At 41.6% G+C, this 21991-nt stretch overlaps 1 long non-coding RNA gene across 2 annotated transcripts in view; it reads right to left on the bottom strand.

Moving 5' to 3' along the window:
- The window catches only part of LOC117016799 (uncharacterized), a 179967-nt gene that overhangs the window by 139522 nt on the left and 18454 nt on the right, over positions 1-21991 (bottom strand). The window contains exons 2-3 of one of the 2 annotated variants that reach the window (XR_004421965.1): positions 20377-20452; positions 19006-19114 (exon numbers count right to left, since the gene is read on the bottom strand). This is a non-coding gene — a long non-coding RNA (uncharacterized LOC117016799). Of the gene's footprint in view, positions 1-19005; positions 19115-20376; positions 20526-21991 lie in introns of those variants that run through there. The other variant, XR_004421964.1, reaches the window with a different exon arrangement.

Here is a 21991-nt window from a genome sequence, read left to right as displayed (position 1 = left end):
ATCTGACCAAGAGAAATAAAAACATATGCTTCAAAAAGATGTACAGAAGAATCCTCATAGCAGCTTTACATAAAATAGTCCTAAAATGGAGACAACCCAAATTTCCACTGAGAAGAGAATGGAAAAAATGTATCCATTATGTAATTATAAAATGGGGTACTGCTCACCACTGTTAGACATAGCAACATGGATAAATCTCCAAAACATTTCTCTGAGCAAAAGAATACAGATACAAAAGAATATACATTGATTGGTGCCATTTAAATGAAGTTCCAGAACGGGCAAAGCTATGGTGATAACTCAGAAGAGTATGTGCTTCTGAGGTAGTGAGACGGTGGAAAGCTTTAACTTGGATGAAACACAATGCAGCTTTCTGAGGTGATGGAATTCTACATCTTCATAGGGGTGTGGCTTACGTCAGTGAGTGCATTTGTTAAAGCTGATCAAACTGTACACCAAAGAGTACACCTCATTTCCTGTGTATTATTATCTGATCATTATACCTCAATAAAATGTTTACAGAAAAAGAAAAAAAAGTTTTCAATAAATAAAATATTTTAAAAATACATAGATACTCGATACACGCCACTTATGTTCAAAATACACAAAATGTATGCCTTTCTATTGATACAAACATATACATGTACAATTAAAAGCAGTATTTTAACATTAAAAGAACATGACTTAGTAGCTTTTGCTGTCTGACTCATCACTAATAATAAGTAACAGCAGCGTTATCTTCTTTAAATCTTATGACAGCCTTTACGAAGTGGCTTATTTTCCTCGCCCCATACTTCACACATGAAACAACTAAGTATTAGCGAGCAACAAAACACGACTTGCCCCAAGGACATATCACTGTTGAGCAATAAAGTTGGAACTTGAACCCATGTCCACATAACTCTAGAATTTGTACCTTTGATACTGCATTATACTCCTCTCCAACAAGGCCCCAGGAATTCTCTAAGGAATCCTTGGGTCTCTCTCTCTAGGACCTCAGACAATTCCCCTAGGCATTGTCCCTGTCTTTCATCACTGCTTTCTTCTGGGGCTTCCAGTTTCTATCCTATTACTTTATACCTGGTTCCAGCCCTCCTACCCAGCAACTTCAGAATGATGCTTCATTTAGAATATCCGCTTGCCTTTTGTCTTTGGTTTTATGTTTAGATGTTGTCTTTTAGCTCCACATCGTCCGCAGGTCAGTCCTGCTCCACTATCCCAAGATACCCAGGCTCTCAGAACCCTCACTTCAGTCTGGAACCCTGGGCCAGATTTTCAGGAAGGGACTTTGAATAATTTCTCTCAGTTTGAAACTGAAACCTATTCCCAATGTGGAAATGCGGAACAAATCTCCTTGCTGAATTCATTGGATGAGACTGGACATCTACTTGTTTTTCTACCAAGAAACTCGAAGTTATTTTTTAAGCCATAGGAGAAAGATAATTTTACTATTAACTAATACAAAATTCAAATGTGTTGGATCTTAGGAAAATCAGTCCTCATCTTATCGGAGCTTCAGAAGTCTGACTCACAGATTCTGAAAACTCAACCACTTTATGTTTTCCAAAATCTCAAAATGGTTCTAAAAGCTGAGGCTAGATCTGGCAAGAGAGCAAGAGAAATAAGTAAAAGGTTAGAATGTAAAACAAATAACCTTTCAGCAAGCTAGGCCTTTTAACCTTAGGAAATACTATGGTGTCTTGGAGAACACAGGTCAATATATCAGTCTTTCACTTTATGAAATTATTAGTATTAAAAAATAACTCTGAGCAAGCAACAAAACACAGCGCAGTGCTTTCTACACATAAAATTTAATTTGCTATCTCAAGAGCTGCTGGCTTTTATCACCAAAGATTGGAGCATGGTGTTTTCAGGGAGAAAGTTGTTTTTGTTGTTATTGTTATCTAGTTTGGAGGAAACATGGCCAACATTAGTTCCAAATATTTTATTTCAAACATAAAGCACAGAACCAATACTAATAAACAACAGGCTCTTATGCCAACATCAGTGCATGCTTTTGTTATTGCATTATATTCCTTGAGAGTTATTGTGCATAATTAAATAGAAAAAAAAAACCCTTGAACTTGGAATTATAAAACCGTCACCACAAACCAACCATTCCACTTGATGTGTATTAAGTCATTAAATTTATTATATAAAAAAAAAGGAGGAGGGAAAAAAAATGTCTTCCTTGTAAATCATTAAAAATGCATGAGGGTTGAAAGCAGAGCCAACAGCCCATACGTTTGCTTAGGGAACTCCTGCAAAAGAAGGCACTGAAATTCAGAGCAAAAAAAAATGGGGTTTTCTTCAAATCAGAATGACCTGTTATCAAAATGCCTACCACGTGGGCTGGGAAGAGAAAACTTACAAATTCTAAGAATGTAAATATTAGTCCCAGTGTCCCAGATAAAGAATGTTCAGTGGGAGGCGGATGGCCGTGGGGGGGGAGAGGTGTGGGAGGGGAAGGGTAGCTGTGGTCTAAGGAGCCTCACAGTTGAACTATTCATAAGGATGGGCTGCCCTGGGGTCTGTGAAAGACAGGAAGCTCCAGAAAGCACGTGCTGAGTTAGGACTTGGCTTCAGGACAAGGGCGAACCCCGTGTGGACCACACCCACCCCATCACCGAGATGATGGCTTAGCAACCTGTTTAGGCATCAGCAATGCTGTCAGTCTATTCATTCTGGAGGATGAGCACAGCTCACGTCACGAGCCAGCCTGTGTCAGCGCTGGAAGTTTGCTTTGAGAAGCTTATTTCTTAATGTGTTATAACTGTGAGGCATTGGCGAAACAGGCAGAAGCAGAGAGAAGGGGCTCTGCGTCACCAGGAACAGATACCCATTCAAATGGCTTAGATAAAAGTGTCTTGACTGCAGGGAAAGTAAAGGTCGTCCCGAGACTGGGAACTAAGTTCAACGAGAATACTGAGGAACGTACACTGCAAAGTGAGGCATGGATGCGCCTTGCTCTGCCTCTCAAAGAGTCACTGTTTTCTTTTGAGAGAAGGGGCAATAAGCAAATAGAGTAGGTGACTACGTAGTCACCTGTTTTCTCTGGTGCTCACTGGACATCTGCTGTTTTTCTAAATCCATGCTACCTCTTTCCGTTGTATTGGTGTATTGGTGACTTTGCTGTCCCTTACTCATTTAGGTTTGTGGCAGTGATGCCACGGCCTGATGCTGGCCTCAGCTTTACGTGACATCCGTATAACTAAGTGCCTCTTTAACTTTGGGCTTTTTTTTTTTTTCTTAAATAAAGATAACTTAGTGGCCTAGTTCGGGTCATATATTTATTCCTGGTCCTAGTAGATTGATTCTTGGTCCAGAAGAATTGGTCAACATCCCAATCACAAGGGTGGGAACAGATACTCTGAGAAGAAAATGAGGGCACAGCAAACAAATTGACGAGAACATCCGCAATCATACAAGCTATATGATTAGCCCTCGAACCGTCAGGAATTGAACCCACAGAGAATATATACGCTGCCACAGGGCTGTAGCTGTAGATTACTTAAATAACTGCTGTAGTTTTGTAATTCTAAAATAAATATATTTTTCACATTTTCACATTTTTCAAATTGAGATGTAGATTGCAATCAACGTGTACATTTAACGCAGTGGTTTTTTTTCTCCTCAACATAATAGCTGCTATTAAATGGATGATACATCGTAAGTTCAAGTTTCTCTAAGAATTAAGGAAACGTGGAAAGCATGATTTTACTGGCTCCTAGTTTTGTCAAAAGCTAAAAAGCAAATCTCTTTATGTAAAATTACTATTAAGCACCATCTTCCTAATTGTTCTGTTTTTGTCTCGCTTTCATTTGAAGGATGACAATTTCATCATTCCAACATGTAATTCCCCAATCCCATCATGTGATCCTGTCCTCTGATATCACGCCTAAATCATCTCTCCCTGGATTAACTCATTATTCCAATTAAAGTCCTTGATACATGTCGAAGACGTGCCCTTATTTGTGACAGAGACATAAAAAAAGGTGTTGCTTTAATTCCTTCTATAAATCATTTTCTCTATTCCATTCCTTTAATGGTGTGCTGTTTGTCTCTGGAATCCCTCCAATGTCTAGGATTTTTTTTTTTTTTTAACCTGGAAATATTTCCAAAACTTAAGTAGGGGATGTCAGTAGAGTCTGACAAACCTGCGCTTCCTCTCTTGTGATGCTGCCTTACAAATAGTTCCAGGGAGGCCTTTTCTTTGACCAGCCGATTCCACAAAGAACGAAACTACCCTCTGGACTCATCCAGCCTCCTGGCTTGTAGGGCATCTGCACAGCAGTACGGATGACCCTTTGGGATTACTTTTACACAGAGAACCAGTATGTCACTTCCTTTTCCAATGGAAGTTAGTTCCTCTTCTTTTCTCACTCTGGCGTTATTTATTTAGCCCGTAGTTAGCGGCGGACGCTGCAACGTGACATCACCAGGACGGGGGAGGCTGTGGTATGAAGACCACTATCCCCCGACACACAGTAGGTTTAGCTCAGGCTGTGACATGCACATACCAGGTGGCTTTAGGAAAGGAGTTACCATCGCTGGCCTAGTAAATGGTTAAGAGGATGAATAGGACTAGGTGAGTCTTAAAACTTCCGCTCTAACATTCCACAATATCATTTCGTAATGGTCTGGTTAATATTTTTCTGAGTTTTCATAGGCTCAAAATCATACTACGTCCTTCCCCAAACCTGTAACACCTCACCAACCCTGCATTCATCACCCATATTCTGCATCTGTTGGGGAGAGGCCACCCAGGCTCTTTAAAAGTCCCACCCCCCACCAAATTTGCATGCACACACATGTACGTGTACACACACACACACACACACGCACACACACATACACACTTTGCTTTTGAACTGAACCTTTACAGAATCCAGTCCTATAGGAATTTGGCTCTTTACCATTCTTCCTGATGAATAGACAAGGAAAAAGAAATGCTGTACTCCTTCAGTCTGAAAGGAAGACTGCACACTGCCTTCCCCTCTGACAACCTAAAGAAGGAACTCTTTATCTGGAATGATTTACGCTATTTTCCAATAATCTGATTATAAAGCTGGTTAATACATCATAAACTGACGTTAACAGAGCATGACCTGCCCTCTGAATTTCTTCACATGTTTGTGTGTTAGGACATCCTCCCTTCAGGCCCAGTCCCCTGGATATGCACCTGCCATAGCTGGACTGAATAGTCACCATTATGTGACCTCTCCCTGGTTTTGCAGTTTGGAGCCCTATTTGTCTGGGGTCATTTCCGATCACAATTCTGCTTGCTAAATGAAAAAATAACCACCAAAAATCAAGTAGTCGTGATCCCAACTCCCATACTCTCCTAGGAGGCAACTCTTCCTGACCTGCTGACTCGTACAGTGTGTGTTGTGTTCAAATTACTCGAGAAATCCCTTGCCGGCCTTTTGTCAATAGTTATTTTTGCAAGGTTTTCATTACTTTCTAATTGACCAAACTTATGTTCTTCATTTCTTTCATTAAAGACAGGTTCAGAAGTAACCTCAATTGTGTAGCTTTCCTAATGGCTTTCTTCCTCCAGGCCTGCCCTCATTCCTAAATAGACCTTTTTGCTACCCTCAGTATCTATCTATCTATCTATCTGTCTGTCTATCTATCTATCTATCTATCTATCTATCTATCTATCTATCTATCTATCTCTGTCTAATGGATTTAGAAAAGTCACCAGTAGCTGGATGTCTAGCTTTATAACCTTGGGTGTGAATAATGTTCCTCCCAGTAGCGCCTCTCCCTCCCCAAATATGATATGCATAGGATGACTTGCCTGGGTTAGCAGGAACTCAGCCCCTCCATTCCCTGATCTTCCTAAAATGAAATCATGCTTGGTCTTTCTTGCATGGAGCCAGGACTCTACTGTGCCTTCCTAACTTAGGCAATGCCTCGACTGCTGCAAAGCGCTAGTTATTCCAGGGTGAACCACACCTCACAGGGCTCCAGGTGCTCCATTGTTGCCAATGCAAGTTCCTACTAAAGACCCAATAGGTCTACAGTGCTACATTTGGCGTGTTCCATGGCAACACCGCCCTGGGCTCCTGAGTTACAGTTTATATCTATGTGTGCCTCTGTATGTGTGTGCTTTAATTTACTCACAAAGCTGCTTCCCAAGGCTCAATGCTGCACCCAGATCTGACTCAGGATCATGTTCCAGGGTCTTCTACGTCTTGGGCCCAGAAGAGTCATCCCCTTCACCACTGGAATAAGGGGTCAACGTCCTGGATCCATGTATATCATCCCTCAGAGTTATGTATTTCAAAAGTCTCAAGCCCTCTCTTCCACCAAGTGAGTTGATCAAAGCCACTCAGGGTCCTCTCACAGATCAGACAGCGTAGAATTTTAGGGAAAAGGATAAGAGGCTCAGTCCTGACTCTCTCAGAAGGTCCCCAGGCTCCTGTGCTAACGTCCGCCTCCTCTGCTGTGCTTGCTCAGCCACCATTTCTTTGGCCAGATACCTCAGCACACACTCTAATGTTCTCCACAGACATGAAAGCATTTTGCTAATGGCTTCTTTCAGCATTTCCCTCTGAGACTCTATCCACACCTGGTTGACCATTTTAACTGTCTGCTTGGCTGGCCAACTTGGCCCAACAACCACAGTGAGGGTGTGGGTGTTTTTCATGGAATAAACTGCTTGTACTGTTTTTATTGGCTTGACTAGTCAAGCAGATTAAAAGAAGTTACACGTGCTTTTAAAAAAATTAAGCCATTTTTGGCACTTTGATCAATGGTTTGATGAAATCTAACTAAGTTGTACTTGAGTTTGACAAAAGTTAAAGCTTAAAATTTCTTTCACCGATGGGCCTCCTCTCGTTTCTATGCAGAACCCACTGCTCAGCCCAGTACCGAGTCTCAGTTTGTCCGTTTTCTCATCTGCCATGAGCTCCACACTCACAGCTGAAGATCAAGGCCTCTGAATATAGTGGAGCCTGGGGGTCCTTATTCTGGCTTTGCCCCTCACTAGCTATAGAATATTGGGGAAATCATTTCACCTTCCTTGTGCCTTAACCCTCATCTATGAAATGGGAACATGAACAGAACTTGCTCGTTAGAGCAGCTGTGAGGACTAAAATAGATAATGCATGAAATATCACACTAAACAATAAATTGCAATAACAGGTAACATTTATAGAGCCTTTTTTACGAATCAAGCGCTGTGCTAAGAGCCTCGACGATGATCACATGCAGTCGTATCCAGTACTATCATTTGTTCAAGTTATTTAAATTCCACAAATATTTAGTCATTACTCTGCGATAAGGGCTTTTGTGAACACAAAGTTTACTAAGATAACATCCCCCAATCAATCAGTTCATATTCTAAAGGAAAGACTAAGACACGAAAACATGTTGAGTGGTGAGTTCATTAGAGACCTGCAGTGTTATGGGGGATTAAAACACGAAAAGATTACTTCTCTGAGGGCTTGTGTGTTGTCAAGAGGCCTCCTTGAAGGAAAGGATATTTAAGGATGTGTCTGTTTAGGCAGGAAATGGTTAAAAAAAATAAGAAGAAATCAGCAATAATAATAGCAGCTAACACTGGCAGAGTGCCTCCTGTGTGCCAGACGCTGTGATAAGGAGGTGACTTCTATTAACTCGTGTCATCAACCCCATGAATTGGTGCTATTATGTATCATCCCCTATTTATTCACAAGGCTGAGGGAGGTTAGAACTTTCACCAAAACACCAGTCTTTGAAGGTTGACTCGGGATTTCAATCCGGAGCCCATGTCCCTAACCACTGTGGATATACTGTTTCCGGGTATTTGGGAAGGGGGTGACAATGCTTCTGGGTACTTGGGAAGGGGGTGACAATGCTTCTGGGTACTTGGGAAGGGGGTGACAATACAACTGGCAGGATGAGTTCACACATGCACAAAAGAGGGGGTTTTTATGTTTGAGGGTACAGTTATGTTTGGCTGCAGGAGTGGATGAGGGTAGGACAGAGGTAGGAACTAAGGACGAGAATATCAACTGAAGTCCCTAGTAGAGAAAGACGGCCTTTAGGAACGCTGTCAGCAGTCAGAGATGTACTTGAGGAAGACAATTTGGACAGGGACTTCACTAAGCCTGGCCTGACAAGACTGGGTGACCGGTGGCATTCAAGGAGATCAAGGTGAGGCAGGAGTTGAAAACAATTCCCAAATTTTCACTGGGACATTATGTCGGGGACAGCATGGTGATGATTATTATCAATAACATATAAGATTTTGCTTTTCACTCATGCTCTTCTCAAATTGCATAAGTGTGGGGGTTTACTGCCCATTTTTCTCACTAAAGACTGTTAAGATCCCTCCAAAGACTCTCCCTATGGAACTGGGGAAAAGGGAAAGCTTTCCAATGTCCTTTCTGGAAATTGTATGTCCATGCATTTTCCTTAGCCATGACCATAGCACACATTTTGATGACTATATTATCCATCGCTTCTGCATCCTTGCCAGGAAGGGGGGCAGAGGTAGAATAGAAATGTATGGAATGGGGCCAGAGTGGAAACCTGACCTTGTCACTTCCAATTTATATCACTTTGGGCCAAGTCACTGATTTCCATGTACCAAATTATCTCATTTCATCCTCTTAACCACTCCATTGAGGCAACTATGGTTAATCCCATTTTACAGATTTAGTAAACTGAGGTTTGGAGAAATTAAGTAACTGGTGGAGCTGGGGTTTGAACTCAAATCTGTCAAGCTCAAAAATTTGGGGGTTATTAGTTCATTGAAGTCTTAAAATAAGTAACATTTGTTTCTTTGAATAATGAGAATCTCTACTGTAACTATTCTGAAGTATTATGTGCCCCTTCTTGGGTGATCTTTCAGTTCTTCCAAACTTTTTAACACAGAACATTCCAGAGCAATTTTCACAAACATCTTAGGTTTTGCTGAAAGATGCTCTTGCATAATTTCAACCCCTGGCCAATTTCTCTATGATGTTATTTCACACCACATGCATTGAGGTTGTCCTGAGTCAGCCATGTTTCCCATTTTGATTTTTTTTTTCCTCCCATTACCTCTTCTTTTCTAGTCAATATTCATTTTAAATCCAAGAAGTCAGCCTCCATTTTAGCTGACAAGGCTGGTTGTTCACACACTTTTCGGGTGCATAACTGACAAGTGTCCACTTAGGTACGGGGCTGACTCTAAAGTAATCTTCCCAAATCAAGGGACCAAGGCAGAAGACGCCAGCAATTAGCTGAGCAAAGGATGTGGTGATCATTAGAGCCAAATGGATGCCTCCATGCTGTTCCTAAAAAGCCTCCTGATCAGGAAAGGTGAGACTGACAGCCGCCCAGCTTCCCATCACCAGCCAGGTCCCCTTTCCTGCTTCCTTCCTGGATCGAAAAGTATCTGCCTACCCAGGGCAGCGAGAGCCCCTCTTCCAGATACAACACTCCCTCCAGCCCTAATCCTACTCTCCTTTGTCCTCCAAGTGCATTCGGTAACTCTCTCGTTCTGGGAAAAATGCCTGCCCGGCGGTATTTCAATCCTGGCTGCACATCTGAATGAGCTGGGAGCTCTAAAAAATGCCAGTACCTTGGCCCCACTCAGGACTAGTTAGATTAGTGTCTGTGGAGGGGGGTCCTGGGCACTGAATTCTTCAGGCAGTCTGCTAGTCAGGAACTTGGTAGAGCATCTGTCAACTGGGGTTTGTCTGATGCTCTTCTCACCGTTGGACTGCCACTAGGGGTTTGAAGAGGAATACCACAGAGGCGAAATATCTTTCTCATCAGTGGATAGCGCCATTCTCATCACAACTTTGAGAAGAACTACGCTGTAATGGTAGGTCTGGGCTCAGAGAGCCCAACCTCACACCGCGGCCCAACCCTCTACGCACAGATGCTCTCCAAGTCTCAGGTGCCTTCCTTTGAAAGCGGAGTAACAATCCATCTGCCTCTGCATTTACAGCATTTAGAATAGTGCCCGGCACATGGTAAGTATTAAAGAAAGGAGAACCATCCTTATTGCTGATCATTATTAATCATTATCTTGGGCAGATTTCCCCTCTGTTTCCTTGAACGTGAACTATAGTAGTTGAACCAGGGGATATTTGAGGTGCCCTTAAGTTATAATACTCATGGATTCCAGATGAACCTATTCCGATGGCATGCAAATGGAAAAAAAAAATGAACTCATCAAGGTATGCTGCTTTTACCACTCCCCATTCTAATTCTCTAATTACTCTTTGTGACTGAAAGCTGAATTAACATGTCTGCCAATACTAGTTCCAAAGCTGAATTAACCCATCTGCCATTACTAGTTCCACGCATCTTAGAAGGAGCTACAGTGTATAGGGAAACGCTGGATGCAGAATGAGGAGATGGGAGTTGAATTAGGAATGGGAGTTGACACTAGTAGTTCAGTTAGGTTGAAGTTGTGCTGGAGCTGGGTGTACCTTGACCCAGCCAGCCCCCCTTAAGTGGTCCCCATTAGGACCACGATGGCAGGTGGAGGGCTGGCTTAGGAGTTTGGCCTGGGACACTGGAGATGAGTGGAGAATGGCAGAACAGAACGGGAGAAAAATCCCCCTGAGAAGCCTTTGGCAATCCTAGTCCAGCAGGTGGGAATTGGCCAGCGTGGCTCCAGGGTCCTCCCTAAAGTGTGGCTGGCAGTTCAGCTGTATGATTAAGCTCTGATTCCTCACTGGTGAAGTGAAGATAATAATTCACAACTCCTGGATTGCTGAGCAACTTAAATGCAACCATGTATTTGGGAAAGCTTTGTAAACATGAAAAATGCTATTCAGATGTATTATTATTTGTGAACATCTAGGATGGAAAAGCGTGAGCTGTGAGTGGAGATGATGGGCTCACCATCTTTACATAACAACGTATGAGGTCTGACAATTAAGTTCGTGAACTTATTGATAACAATGTTTTTGATATCAGAGGGATTATTCATTATGAATTTGTACCAACTGGACAAACAGTTAACCAAGTTTACTATTTGGAAGTGCTGAAAAGGACGCTTGAGAAAGTTAGACGACCTGAACTTTTCACCACCAATTCATGACTCTTGCATCACGACAATGCACCAGCTCACGCGGCATTGTCTGCAAGGTAGTTTTTAGCCAGTAAACAAATAACTGTATTGGAATACCCTCCCTACTCACCTGATCTGGCCCCCAGTGACGTTTTTCTTTATCCGAAGATAAAGGAAATATTGAAAGGAAGACATTTTGATGACATTCAGGACATCAAGGGCCATTTCAGAAAAAGAGTTCCAAAATTGTTTTGAAGGGTGGACTAGACGCTGGCGTCAGTGCATAGCTTCCCAAGGGGAATACTTCGAAGGTGACCGTAGTAATATTCAGCAATGAGGCATGTAGCACTTTTTCTATGATGAGTTTACGAACTTAATTGTCCGACCTCATATATGCTTCCTGTCTGCAGAGGTCAATCACATGGCCCAATGCACGAGCGTGGCACAGGCGAGCTCTGCTTTCTATCGTGTTTAGGAAGTATCCCTCTTGTAAATAGTGAGGCAACTGGGGTAAACCCTGGACCAACTCAGTCAAAAAAAGGTGTACCGTGTTTCCCCAAAAATAAGACCTAGCCGGACAATCAGCTCTAATGCGTCTTTTGGAGCAAAAATTAATATAAGACCCAGTCTTATTTTACTACAATATAAGACCCGGTCTTATACTATATTATATTATATTACATTAATTATACTATGTATCATATTATATTACATTAATTATATTTTATATTATATTATATTATATTATATTATAGACCCAGTTTTATAGTAAAATTAGACCGGGTCTTATATTAATTTTTGCTCCAAAAAACGCATGAGAGCTGATGGTTCAGCTAGATATTATTTTCGGGGAAACACAGTAGAGGAGTCGAGATTCAGTGAAGTTGAGAACTAATGGCAAATTTGCCTCTCTCAGATAATGGCCTCTGTTAACTGATATTTTAAAATTTAATGTGTCAATAATTTAGGACCTGGTTTGCTTGGGTTGTGGTTTTTTTTCCCCCTCCTATGAAGAATAACTTTGCCAGAGTAAAATCATTGAGCCGGGTATTCCTGTAAAGTTCTTTAGCGAAGGTGGTTCGAGGTTAGCCTGTCTCAAGATGTCCGTTCTTTTGTTACAAAGGCTGGTTCCTGCTTTCATTTTAATCCTAGCCTTATGTGATTTGGGGTAATGAATCGGATCTCTAAATGTGAGACACGTGGCTTGATATTGGGACTATCTCAAAAACTAGAGGTAGAATGCAAGTAAGAGGTTTGCTGTTCCATTATTGCCCCAGGTTAGTGCATTTAGAGTGGGCCTAAAATGAGCCAATGGAGTCAGTTAAGAAGGTGAAAATGTCAATAAGCTCTTTTCTTCATCTAGAACACAGTTTGGCTGACTCGAGCCCATCCACCAAACCCAGCCCTCTGCCTGTCTTTATAACTAAACGTTTCATTGGGACAGAGCCATGCGCATTTGTTTACTTGTTGTTTGGGCTGCTTTTACACAACAAAGTTGAGTGTGACACGGACGGCATGACTCTCAAACCCTAAAATACTTACTATCTGACCCTCTGCAGAAAAAGTTTGCCAATGCGAGACCTGAGATAATGTTATGTGGCTCATAGGCAAACAGTTTTATTTTAACAGTTATATGTTTATTTTAATATCTATTAGAAAAAGATAAAACTGTCATGTCAAATCTTATTTTTGCAGGGTTTTTTTTGTTGCTGTTAAGGACAAACTAAAGAAGACATATACGGAAAACTCTTTTTAATTTAAGGAAAAATAGCAAATAAGTAACACAATGAGAAAATATGATAGTGGTAGGCAAAACTCTAATATCTGAGAAACCCAGACACACTGGGCAGCAAAAAGCTTGTTTGATTTTTATATCTCTCTGGTTCTAAGAAAACTTGGCCAAAGAGAGATTTTTAACTAGTATACTTTCTACTTTACTCTCTATTTGAGTCTTCAAATAGTTTGGAGCAGAAATTAAACAAACAACAACAACGACTGTGCACTTATATCCATGAAGATGAGACACCTTTCATTTGCCATCACAGTCACATAAAACCTGTTTTTTGGTACAGAGGGGAAACGGAATAGAGCTTTTGGGATAAAGCCTTAATGCTAATCTTTGCTCATCAGAAGATGGTCTTGGCTTACTGGAAAATTCCTTGAGGCCTGATATCAGAAAGTTCTTCAGCTTTGTCATGTGACCATGGACACGAGAACTCAAACTGATCTGACTTTACCACCTATGGTGAAGTACACAGGCTTAAAAGAAAACCATGTACAACCCCCATGATGTACCTACCACCCTGAGCTTATTCTGGGTGGGTGGTTCGCTAAATGCATACCATGTGCTATTTATAGGCCTGGATTTTGTTTTTTTAATTTTCTTTCTTTCTTTTTTTTTTTTTTTTTTGCATTTGGTGGCCAAATCACCTTGCAGAAGAACACTGATTTAAACAGATTTGAACCTGCTCAAATTTACTGCAGGATTTTTCAAGATACACATGGAGTTGGAGGATGCAACTTTGCTCAAATCTACCTGACTACAGAACTCTTTGCTCATGTAACCTTTTGGGAAATGCCACTTTTGAAGATCTAGAGGAAACGGGACGTAATCAGATGGGCATCAATATGATTCAGAGTCTAGAATTTCATTTTGACTTTTTGTTGTTGTTGTTGTTGAAATTCTTCTCTTTTGGGTGTATCATCAACATAACGGGAAATAAGCTTTGGGGATAGTAGATGACACGACTTCCAGACATGAAAGGATGTATGTGTGGAGAATACTTGGGAACTTTGTCAACAGTCTGCTAAAACTTTTAGGGGACTAATTAAAAATAAATACTAAAATTCTTTAAAATGCGTATTAACTTTGGTAAACAATTCCACTTTTACAAATTTGTCCTTTGGAAAAATTGGATACATGTGCATATGTGAATTCCTGGAGAGTGCTTTATAATACTGAAAGATTGAAAACAATGTAAATGCTCAATAATAGAGAATTGTTGGGAGTGTTTAAATATATCAGAATATTAAGTAGGTAGTAAAAGTCATATTACAAAAGGGTACTTATTCATATTAAAAGGAAATTGTTTATGATCTTTTTCTAAGAGGAAAAATACTATTAAATGGTATTCATAGTATCCTACTTTTATAAAACTGAGTAAGTGAATAAACATGAAGAATATTAAAAAGACTTTCAGGAAGTATAAACAGTGGGGGGAAGTTTTCCTCCTTTGTGTGAGTGTATTTGCCAACTTTCCTGCACTGAGCTTATGTAATTAGAAAAAAAGTTAGATTCGATTAATAACAGAAAGACCTACAGAAAACAAATTTCTCCTTCTATCACTTTTTTTCAAAAGAATCTATGGCGTGACAAATTTGAAAATTCATGAAGCTCTGTATGGCTAGGACCAGAAAGATTTTCTCCCAGGTGCAAGTATGGCAGAGGATGATACCAGAGCCCTGGAGGCTTCCTGACTAAAAATCACTCTTCTTGTTTTGTTCTGTTCAGAAACATGTCAACATGAGGAATGGTTGTGCCAGCATCTCAAGAAATGACCTCTGGCATGTACTCCAGGTGGACAATTTCCCTAGCACATCAAAGCCCTGACTCAGCTTGTCCTATATCTGTGCTTCGTCTACATACTGTGTTTCCCTGAAAATAAGACCTTACATTAATATAAGACCTGGTCTTCTATAATATACTATAAGATTAGTATTATAGTAAAATAATACCGGGTCTTATATTAATGTTTGCTCCAAAAGACGCATTAGAGCTGATGGGCTGGCTAGGCCTTATTTTTCTGGGAAACACCGTGTAGCACAGATCTTCATGGTCTTGTCACTTCCTTCCCCTACCCCTATTGCTCCCAACCTGACAGTGCCAGAAGTAAAGTCTTTGAGCCAGAGTTGCTGGGGAAGGAATTTCCTTAGGTGGAGAGTATTCCAGACAGAACCAGGTTTGGCATCACAGTTGCTTCTGCATAAGATAGTTAACTCTTTCTTCACCTTTTGGGGCAGAATTAAACCAACGTGCAAAAGTCTCTATCCATTGTGCTTTTTAAAATTCCCCCAATGTAAGATTAGTTAATACTGTGTCCCTACTTCATGGCACTGGCCTGAGGTGCTGCCATGAAGTCACTGTGTGACCTTAGGTAACAAGTCCCCCATCTCTGGACCTCAAGTCTCTTGCCTATTCAATAAGATGCCTAGATTTACTCAACAAACGTTTATTGAGTCCCTACTCTGGGGTCAAAGTTGCATAAAATGACATAGTCCTTGTCGTAATGGAACTTACAATTTAGTGGAATGGGAAGAATACATATATATATTTATGCAAATTCAAAGGAGTGTGGAAAGTATGACAGAGGAAAAATATAGAGATTCTACTGGATCTGCAGTTTCCACTGGATAAGCCAGACTTGGGGATTCAAGCACGACTTGTTAGAACTAGTGACATCTAAGACATGACATCCAGAAGACATACTGAAATATAAGTGACAGTTAGTGAAGGAGCAGTGGTGGAAGAAGCAATAGCCTAGTAAAACCCAAAAACAAAAGGATGAGTGTTTAATTCAAGAGATTAAAAGAAGTTCATCTGGCCAAAATAGAAGGTGCAAGAACGGAATGGAGCAAGATGAGGGCAAGTCATGTTCAAGAATTTAGATCAGCACTGTCCAAGGTATATAATGTACACCACATGTGTAATTTTAAATCTTCTACTAGCCACATTTTATAAAGTAAAAAAAAAAAAAAGAAAGAAACAGCTGGTCTTAACTTTAATAATATATTTCAGTTAGCCCAATATATCTAAGATATTATTTCGACATGTAATCAATATAAAATTATTAAGAAGATATTTTGCATCCTTTTTTCCTATTAAATCTTTGAAATCTGGTGTTTACATTTACAGATTGTGGCAATTTAGACTCCTCACATCTCAATTGCTAAACAGCTACGTGTGGCTGGCGGCTACTGCAGTGGACACCACAGGCTTACTTTAGCTTTGGGATAACGCAAAGCCACTAGAGGGCTATAATGAGGGGTGGGATATGATGATCGCCCAGGCTGCTGCACAGACAACGGATTTGATGGGAAAAGGTACGAAGCAGGGAAACCAGAAAGGTGGAGACTGCAGAATCTACAGGAAACACTAGGGTAATAGCAGGAGAATAAATAGATCTCAAGAAGTCAAGAGGTACCGTGTTTCCCCGAAAATAAGACCTCACTGGAAAATAAGCCCTAGAATGATTTCTCAGGATGATATCCCCTGCACATAAGCCCTAATGCGGTTTTGGAGCAAAAATGAATATAAGACCCGGTCTTATTTTCAGGGACACACGGTATTTGAGAGGGAAACGTAACCATCTTGACACACACATGAGCCCACGAAGCACCCAGACCCAAGAGCTACTTCACAAGGCATAATGCTGTATGTCCTTTTTCCTCTCTGACCGCTTCAAGCTGGCAGTCACAGAGCTGTGTGGGAAGTCACAAAGGCCACATGGGCTTCCCAGGAGCCACGCAGCAGATGGTTTGGGTGCTGATTTGACCCTTTCTCCACTGTACATAGTGAAAGAGAGAATCATCCAGAAAGTCTGAGGGTGGTGTTTTTCTTTTCTTTTGTCCCTCCATCACTAAAACATTGAGTCTATAGAGGAGGAGGGGAGGGGGTGGCAGATGGAGAAAACTGCTTTTTAGGGGTGATTATAGCCAGAGAGGAGCTTGGAGAGACGTCCTTAGGCCCCGGATTTCTTTTGCTACCAGTGACTTCCAAATCAAATGAGCCCAATCTGCAGATCCAAATGAGATTTTTCTTATTGACTTCCCTGAAAGCTTAGCCGGCTCTGCAAATCGAGTCATGAGCATCCTGCATCATCGTCAACCATTGCCGACTGCAGGGCTGTCGGAACGGGGCCGATGTTGGCAAATATGTCACTGATGCATGAGGCCAGGGAAAATCCAGCTCTTATTGGCCTGGCAGTGCTGACCTGGTTTGTCTATAAATGAAGAGCAAATGCAATTTGCAAAACACATAGAACTGATAAGGGTTACAACAAGGCGGGGCTAGAGTCACTTTCCTAAGAGCAGGCATGCTGGAAGAGGAGACAAAGCAGATTTCAAGCTCAAAATCAGACAGACAGCGCTTCTTGAAGTCTGTTCTGTGCACTGTCTTTATCATAATCACCTGAGAAGCTTCTTAAAAACATGCATTTCTGGCTCTAACTCCAGGCCTGCTGACATAGTATCAGTGCTCAAGTCTGGGGAACCCTCTACGTTTAACAAGCCTCCGGCTGATTCTCGTGCAAGTTGAAGTTTAAGAATTCCTTTAGGAAGGAAACAAAGACAAGAGTATTTCTATTTGTTTACTGGAAAAAGTACTGAAGTTGGAATCAGTCTACTGGGCCCTTCATCCAGACGGCTGCTGATGGCTGGCTGACCCCATGGTGAGGGGAAGAAAACGATGTGAAACCAGAAAGGGGCACAGGCCTATCTCCTACACATGAGCGCTGTGTGATGATGGGTAATAGCTCAGCTAAGCCGCACGTGTCACCACCAGCAAATGCAGATGTGGGCTCCAGTGACCTTGAAAAGTCAAGTTCTGATATTTTAGCTCTGATATTGCATTTTTTAAAATCACCTAACCTCAGGTCCTTCATCTGTAAAATGGGCCGGTTATCTTTCGCTTGAGCTATGCTATTTTGGGACCCAGTGAAACAGTGCATATGTATTTCGAAAAATATATTTCAAAAGATTGATACAAACATGAAGTGGTGGTATTAATTCATAACAGAGTTATCTCTACTTATGCTATTATTTATCATAAGACTATTTCTACACTGATAACGTCCCCTGAAAGCACAGGATTTGATTTTATTTTTTAACAACGCACAATGCTAAGGACAAAAGGATATTTTTTGTTTGCTTACTATAGATCACACACCTGTGAAATGGGCCAAATTAACGTCGGCTGACCCTCTTTTTAACACTCCCACTAGCCTTGCAGAGGACAAAGAGATTTACTCTGTAACACTTCAGGTTTTCCACCCACGTATGGGGGAAAAGCCCTCATTAACGGCCAGGCCTTCACTTGGCATTCAAGTCCATCCGTAATTTGGCCACTGTCTCCTTACCCACAGCCAATGCCAGCAAATTGATTTGAAGACACACCTTGTGTTTTTCTACTTCGCAACTTTGCACTTATTGCATGCCATATCCTTGGTCTGAAATGTGCCCCTTCTTACCAAATATCCTCCTATCAGAAGCCTATCTGTAAAAATATCATGGATATATGCAAATATATCATTTCGAAAATGTTGATTTTGATGCTGTATATAAAAGCAAACAAATAAAAACACAGTTTATGACCTAAGTATCCAACATTCGAGGATTGCTTCAGTATAGTCAGCAGCAGAATACTATACACCAGTTCATATGTTGTTGTAAAAGAATATTTAACAGCGCGGGAAGATGGTCATGATATACTGGGAAGTGAAAGAGTAATTACCATTTAAAAAGTCATGTAGAACACAGATAAGAGAAGGATACACAATGCGTTCGTTGGCTAGGCTCTAATTTTTCATCACGTCATAGAGTGTTTTTTTTTTTTTTTTATAAGGCCACACAAAAAAGAAAGAAAAACCAGGGAGTGTCTTGGGACTCACAGAGAACGGAACTCCCTCATCACGTGAAGAAAAATCAATATTGCACCAGGTGAGGTTGTCGGCTACCCCAGTGATAGACATTCACATAATGCAGCTTCTCTCAGCCTTTGCTGCTCTCTCAGCTTCATTCTACTGCCCTCTGTGTGTCTCAGATTCCAAACATGAATGAGAGTCTGATCCCATCATTTAGTCATCACCCAGTAGGAAGCCCCTGCACTGGGCAGAGCTCTCAGACTAGGCTGTTTCACGGCCAGTGGTCTGCTAGGCCTACAGACAGTGCCTTTAGCCTTCATCCAATTACTCACGTGCAAGGTGGCGTGACCAAATGACACATACCTGGAAATGTACAGGTCGGGAACTGCGGTGGCTACTCCTCTCTGAAGCTGCACTCAAAGACGCACGTCTCCTCTCCAGTACATCCCGCAAATAATATCGCTGGTTGTGCCTGAATGGTACGGGAGAAATGAATCAGTTAGGATTGGATTTGACTCCACATGACAGAAAACCCCAAATTATAATGATTCCAACACATAAGGATTTATTCTGTCAAGTGGAAGAAGTCTGGAGGTGGGCAGTCCAGCACTGAGATGGTTGGCAACTCACAAAGTCATTAGGAATTCAGGAGCAGTCAAACCTTCGGCTCCTCATTCTAGCACACTAATTATTTTTTACCACATCAAGTACAAAGGTCATTACTTCTGTTCACAAAATATTCTTTTCTTCTCTCATTTCAAGCACATAATAGGACTGCACTTTCCTCCTCCTTTGACTTTTGGTATGGCATGTTTTGCTTTGACAAATGAACTACGAGGAGAAGTGATGTGTCATTTCCGAGCAGAAGCTTTAAGAGCCAGTGCACAATTCATTATGTATGTCTTTCCTTCTCCTACTGTGATTGTGAAAGCACAGATCCAGAGGAAGCCTCCAGCTGCTTTGGTGACGCAGTGACTAGCTAGCACAGGTTCTTTGCTGAACTCTATTGGACATTTAGGTGCAGAAGAAATACAAAACCACTGAGATGTGGGGATTGTTGTTATGATAGCAGAACCTAGAATCTCCTGACTAGTGCCTATGGGTATCCCCAAAGTTACTTCCTGGTCTACCTTGGCTGCTGGAGATTTAGCCATCATCCTCATGCTCCAGGTGTCAAGAAAAAAAAAGAAATGAGGAAAGGCGAAAAGGGCCAAACCTCCCAGTGACGGCATCTCTCTTAAGGAACCTGGATGGAACTCTCACGTTTTTTTCGCTTACATCTCATTAGTCAGAATTTAGCATCATGGGCAATGTAACTGCACTAGAGCATGCTGGGCAGTGTAGCCTTTTAGGGGGCTTGCTGCCCTGAAAGCAATCAAGACTGTGTCATTAAGGAACAAGGAGAGAAAGAATATGGGGTAATAACCACCAGCATCTGACACAAGACATGACTCTCACTTTCTTCTTTTATTTATAATTTCCTAATTTATTTTCTGTAAGACCAGTAGTACTTTCAGATAAGAAAAACATGTTATTGGCAACCTCTAGTTTATCCATTAGGACAGTTTGAAAGACCACCTTCTTCAGGAAGTGTCCCTTTATCAACCCAGGAGGAGCCCAATCTCCTTCCTATGAGTCCTCCCTAAATCTTCTTTGTCCCACTCCACCCACTTTGAAAATCACATTTGACTTTGTGTCAAAATTACCTGTGGGAGTACATTCCAGGTCCCCTACCTGATCATAGGTTCTTTGAGGACAGGGTCCATCTCTTCTCCATCTTCTAAGACCCATGTCACGTATGGTAGGTGTTCTATATTGGAAGAAGAGGGAAAAAAGAAGGAATGAAGGGTACTGCTCAAATAACATTTACTGTCTCTTAAACACCAAATTGAAACAGAAATAAGCTAGTCCTTTCTACCGAGTAAGCACATTAAGGAAATACCTAAGTGCAAAGCTCCAAGTTCAGGTCCTTATCAAACAGAAGAATTTAGACAGAAGGCAAGCTCCACAGCCATTCAGGAGAGGAAATGAGGCAACACATGTGGACACGTACGGACTGGTTGAAGTTAGGTCTGCTGACTCCGGAATCACACGGACATGGTTGTACTGCAGCTGAACGTCATGGACGCTATACATAAATGTCCTCTCGAGTATGCCAGAGCCTCCCGACATGGCACATGCCTCCTGGTCACCTCATACGTGAAACGCCTTTGTAACCAAGTACATGGTGTCTGTCAGTCAGTGACTAAAGACCTTGAACTTTCATCCAATTAAATGTTTGTACAAAATTCCAATATACAGCAAAGAGTGCTGTGGGAAGAAGCTGATGTACTGACATTACCCTCTGGGCAACAGTATTTTAAAGGAGAACTAGGAGGGGCTTGAAAATGTTCTGCATCATAGGAGCAGGGAAAGGGGTCTCTTTTCTGGAATGGCAATCCAAAATAAGAAGTCTAAGAGTTAACAATTTGAGTACTTGTTCTATGTGCTATGTACCGGGCCCTATGCTAACTAAGCACTTTACCTGCATTGACTCATGTTATCCCAACAATGTCCCCACGCGATGGACATTATTTTAAACCCTATTTCTAAAATGCAAACACAAAAGAGTTCAGGGATTTTAGGTCGATTATACTAATGGTGCCATTTAATGGCCTCTAGCATGCACACCATGTGTCAAGTGACTTTGTGGCTCCTCTCATCAAAGGACGGAGTCTATGCTGATCTGTGATTGGCTTTGGCCAAAATAATTTCACAGAAGTGACTGTGTGCTGGTTCTGAGCCTATGCCTTCAGAGGGCTTGTGTGCTGCCCTTGTCTCTCTCTCTCAAAACCATGCTACTGCCCTTGAAAAACCAGGGCAGATTTTGAGAGACACGTGGACAAGAGCTGAGTCACACCAGATGATTAGCCAACTCCCAGCTGACCCACCAGCTGACCCACCAGCTGACAGATGCACAAGTGGACTCAGCGCTGATCAGCAGAACCACCCAGCTAATCTCTGGACTCTTGAGCAAAAGTAAACGTGTATTAGTATATGCCACCGAAGTTCTGTAGGTGCTTGTGAAGCAACATTGCTAAGGTACTGGGTAGCTGGTACAGGAATAAAGAAGCAGCTTCTTCAAGTCCACCCAGCTGGTAAATGGCAGAGCCAAGATTTGAACCTACTATGTCTACCTTCAGAGCCCGACATGCGCAGGGAAGACCTGAGGAAAGACAAACCCCTCGACAGGTAGCCGAAGTGTCTCAGGTTCTCCAGTCTCTGAATCAGAGGTCCTGTGTTCAATTCTGGGGTCCCGTGAACTAGTCCATGCTCTAGGCCTTGGTTTCCATATCTTTAAAATGGGCAT

This window comes from Rhinolophus ferrumequinum, chromosome 24 (assembly GCF_004115265.2).
Source record: "Rhinolophus ferrumequinum isolate MPI-CBG mRhiFer1 chromosome 24, mRhiFer1_v1.p, whole genome shotgun sequence".
Taxonomy (NCBI): domain Eukaryota; kingdom Metazoa; phylum Chordata; class Mammalia; order Chiroptera; family Rhinolophidae; genus Rhinolophus; species Rhinolophus ferrumequinum.
This window is presented reverse-complemented; position numbering and strand designations above follow the sequence as displayed.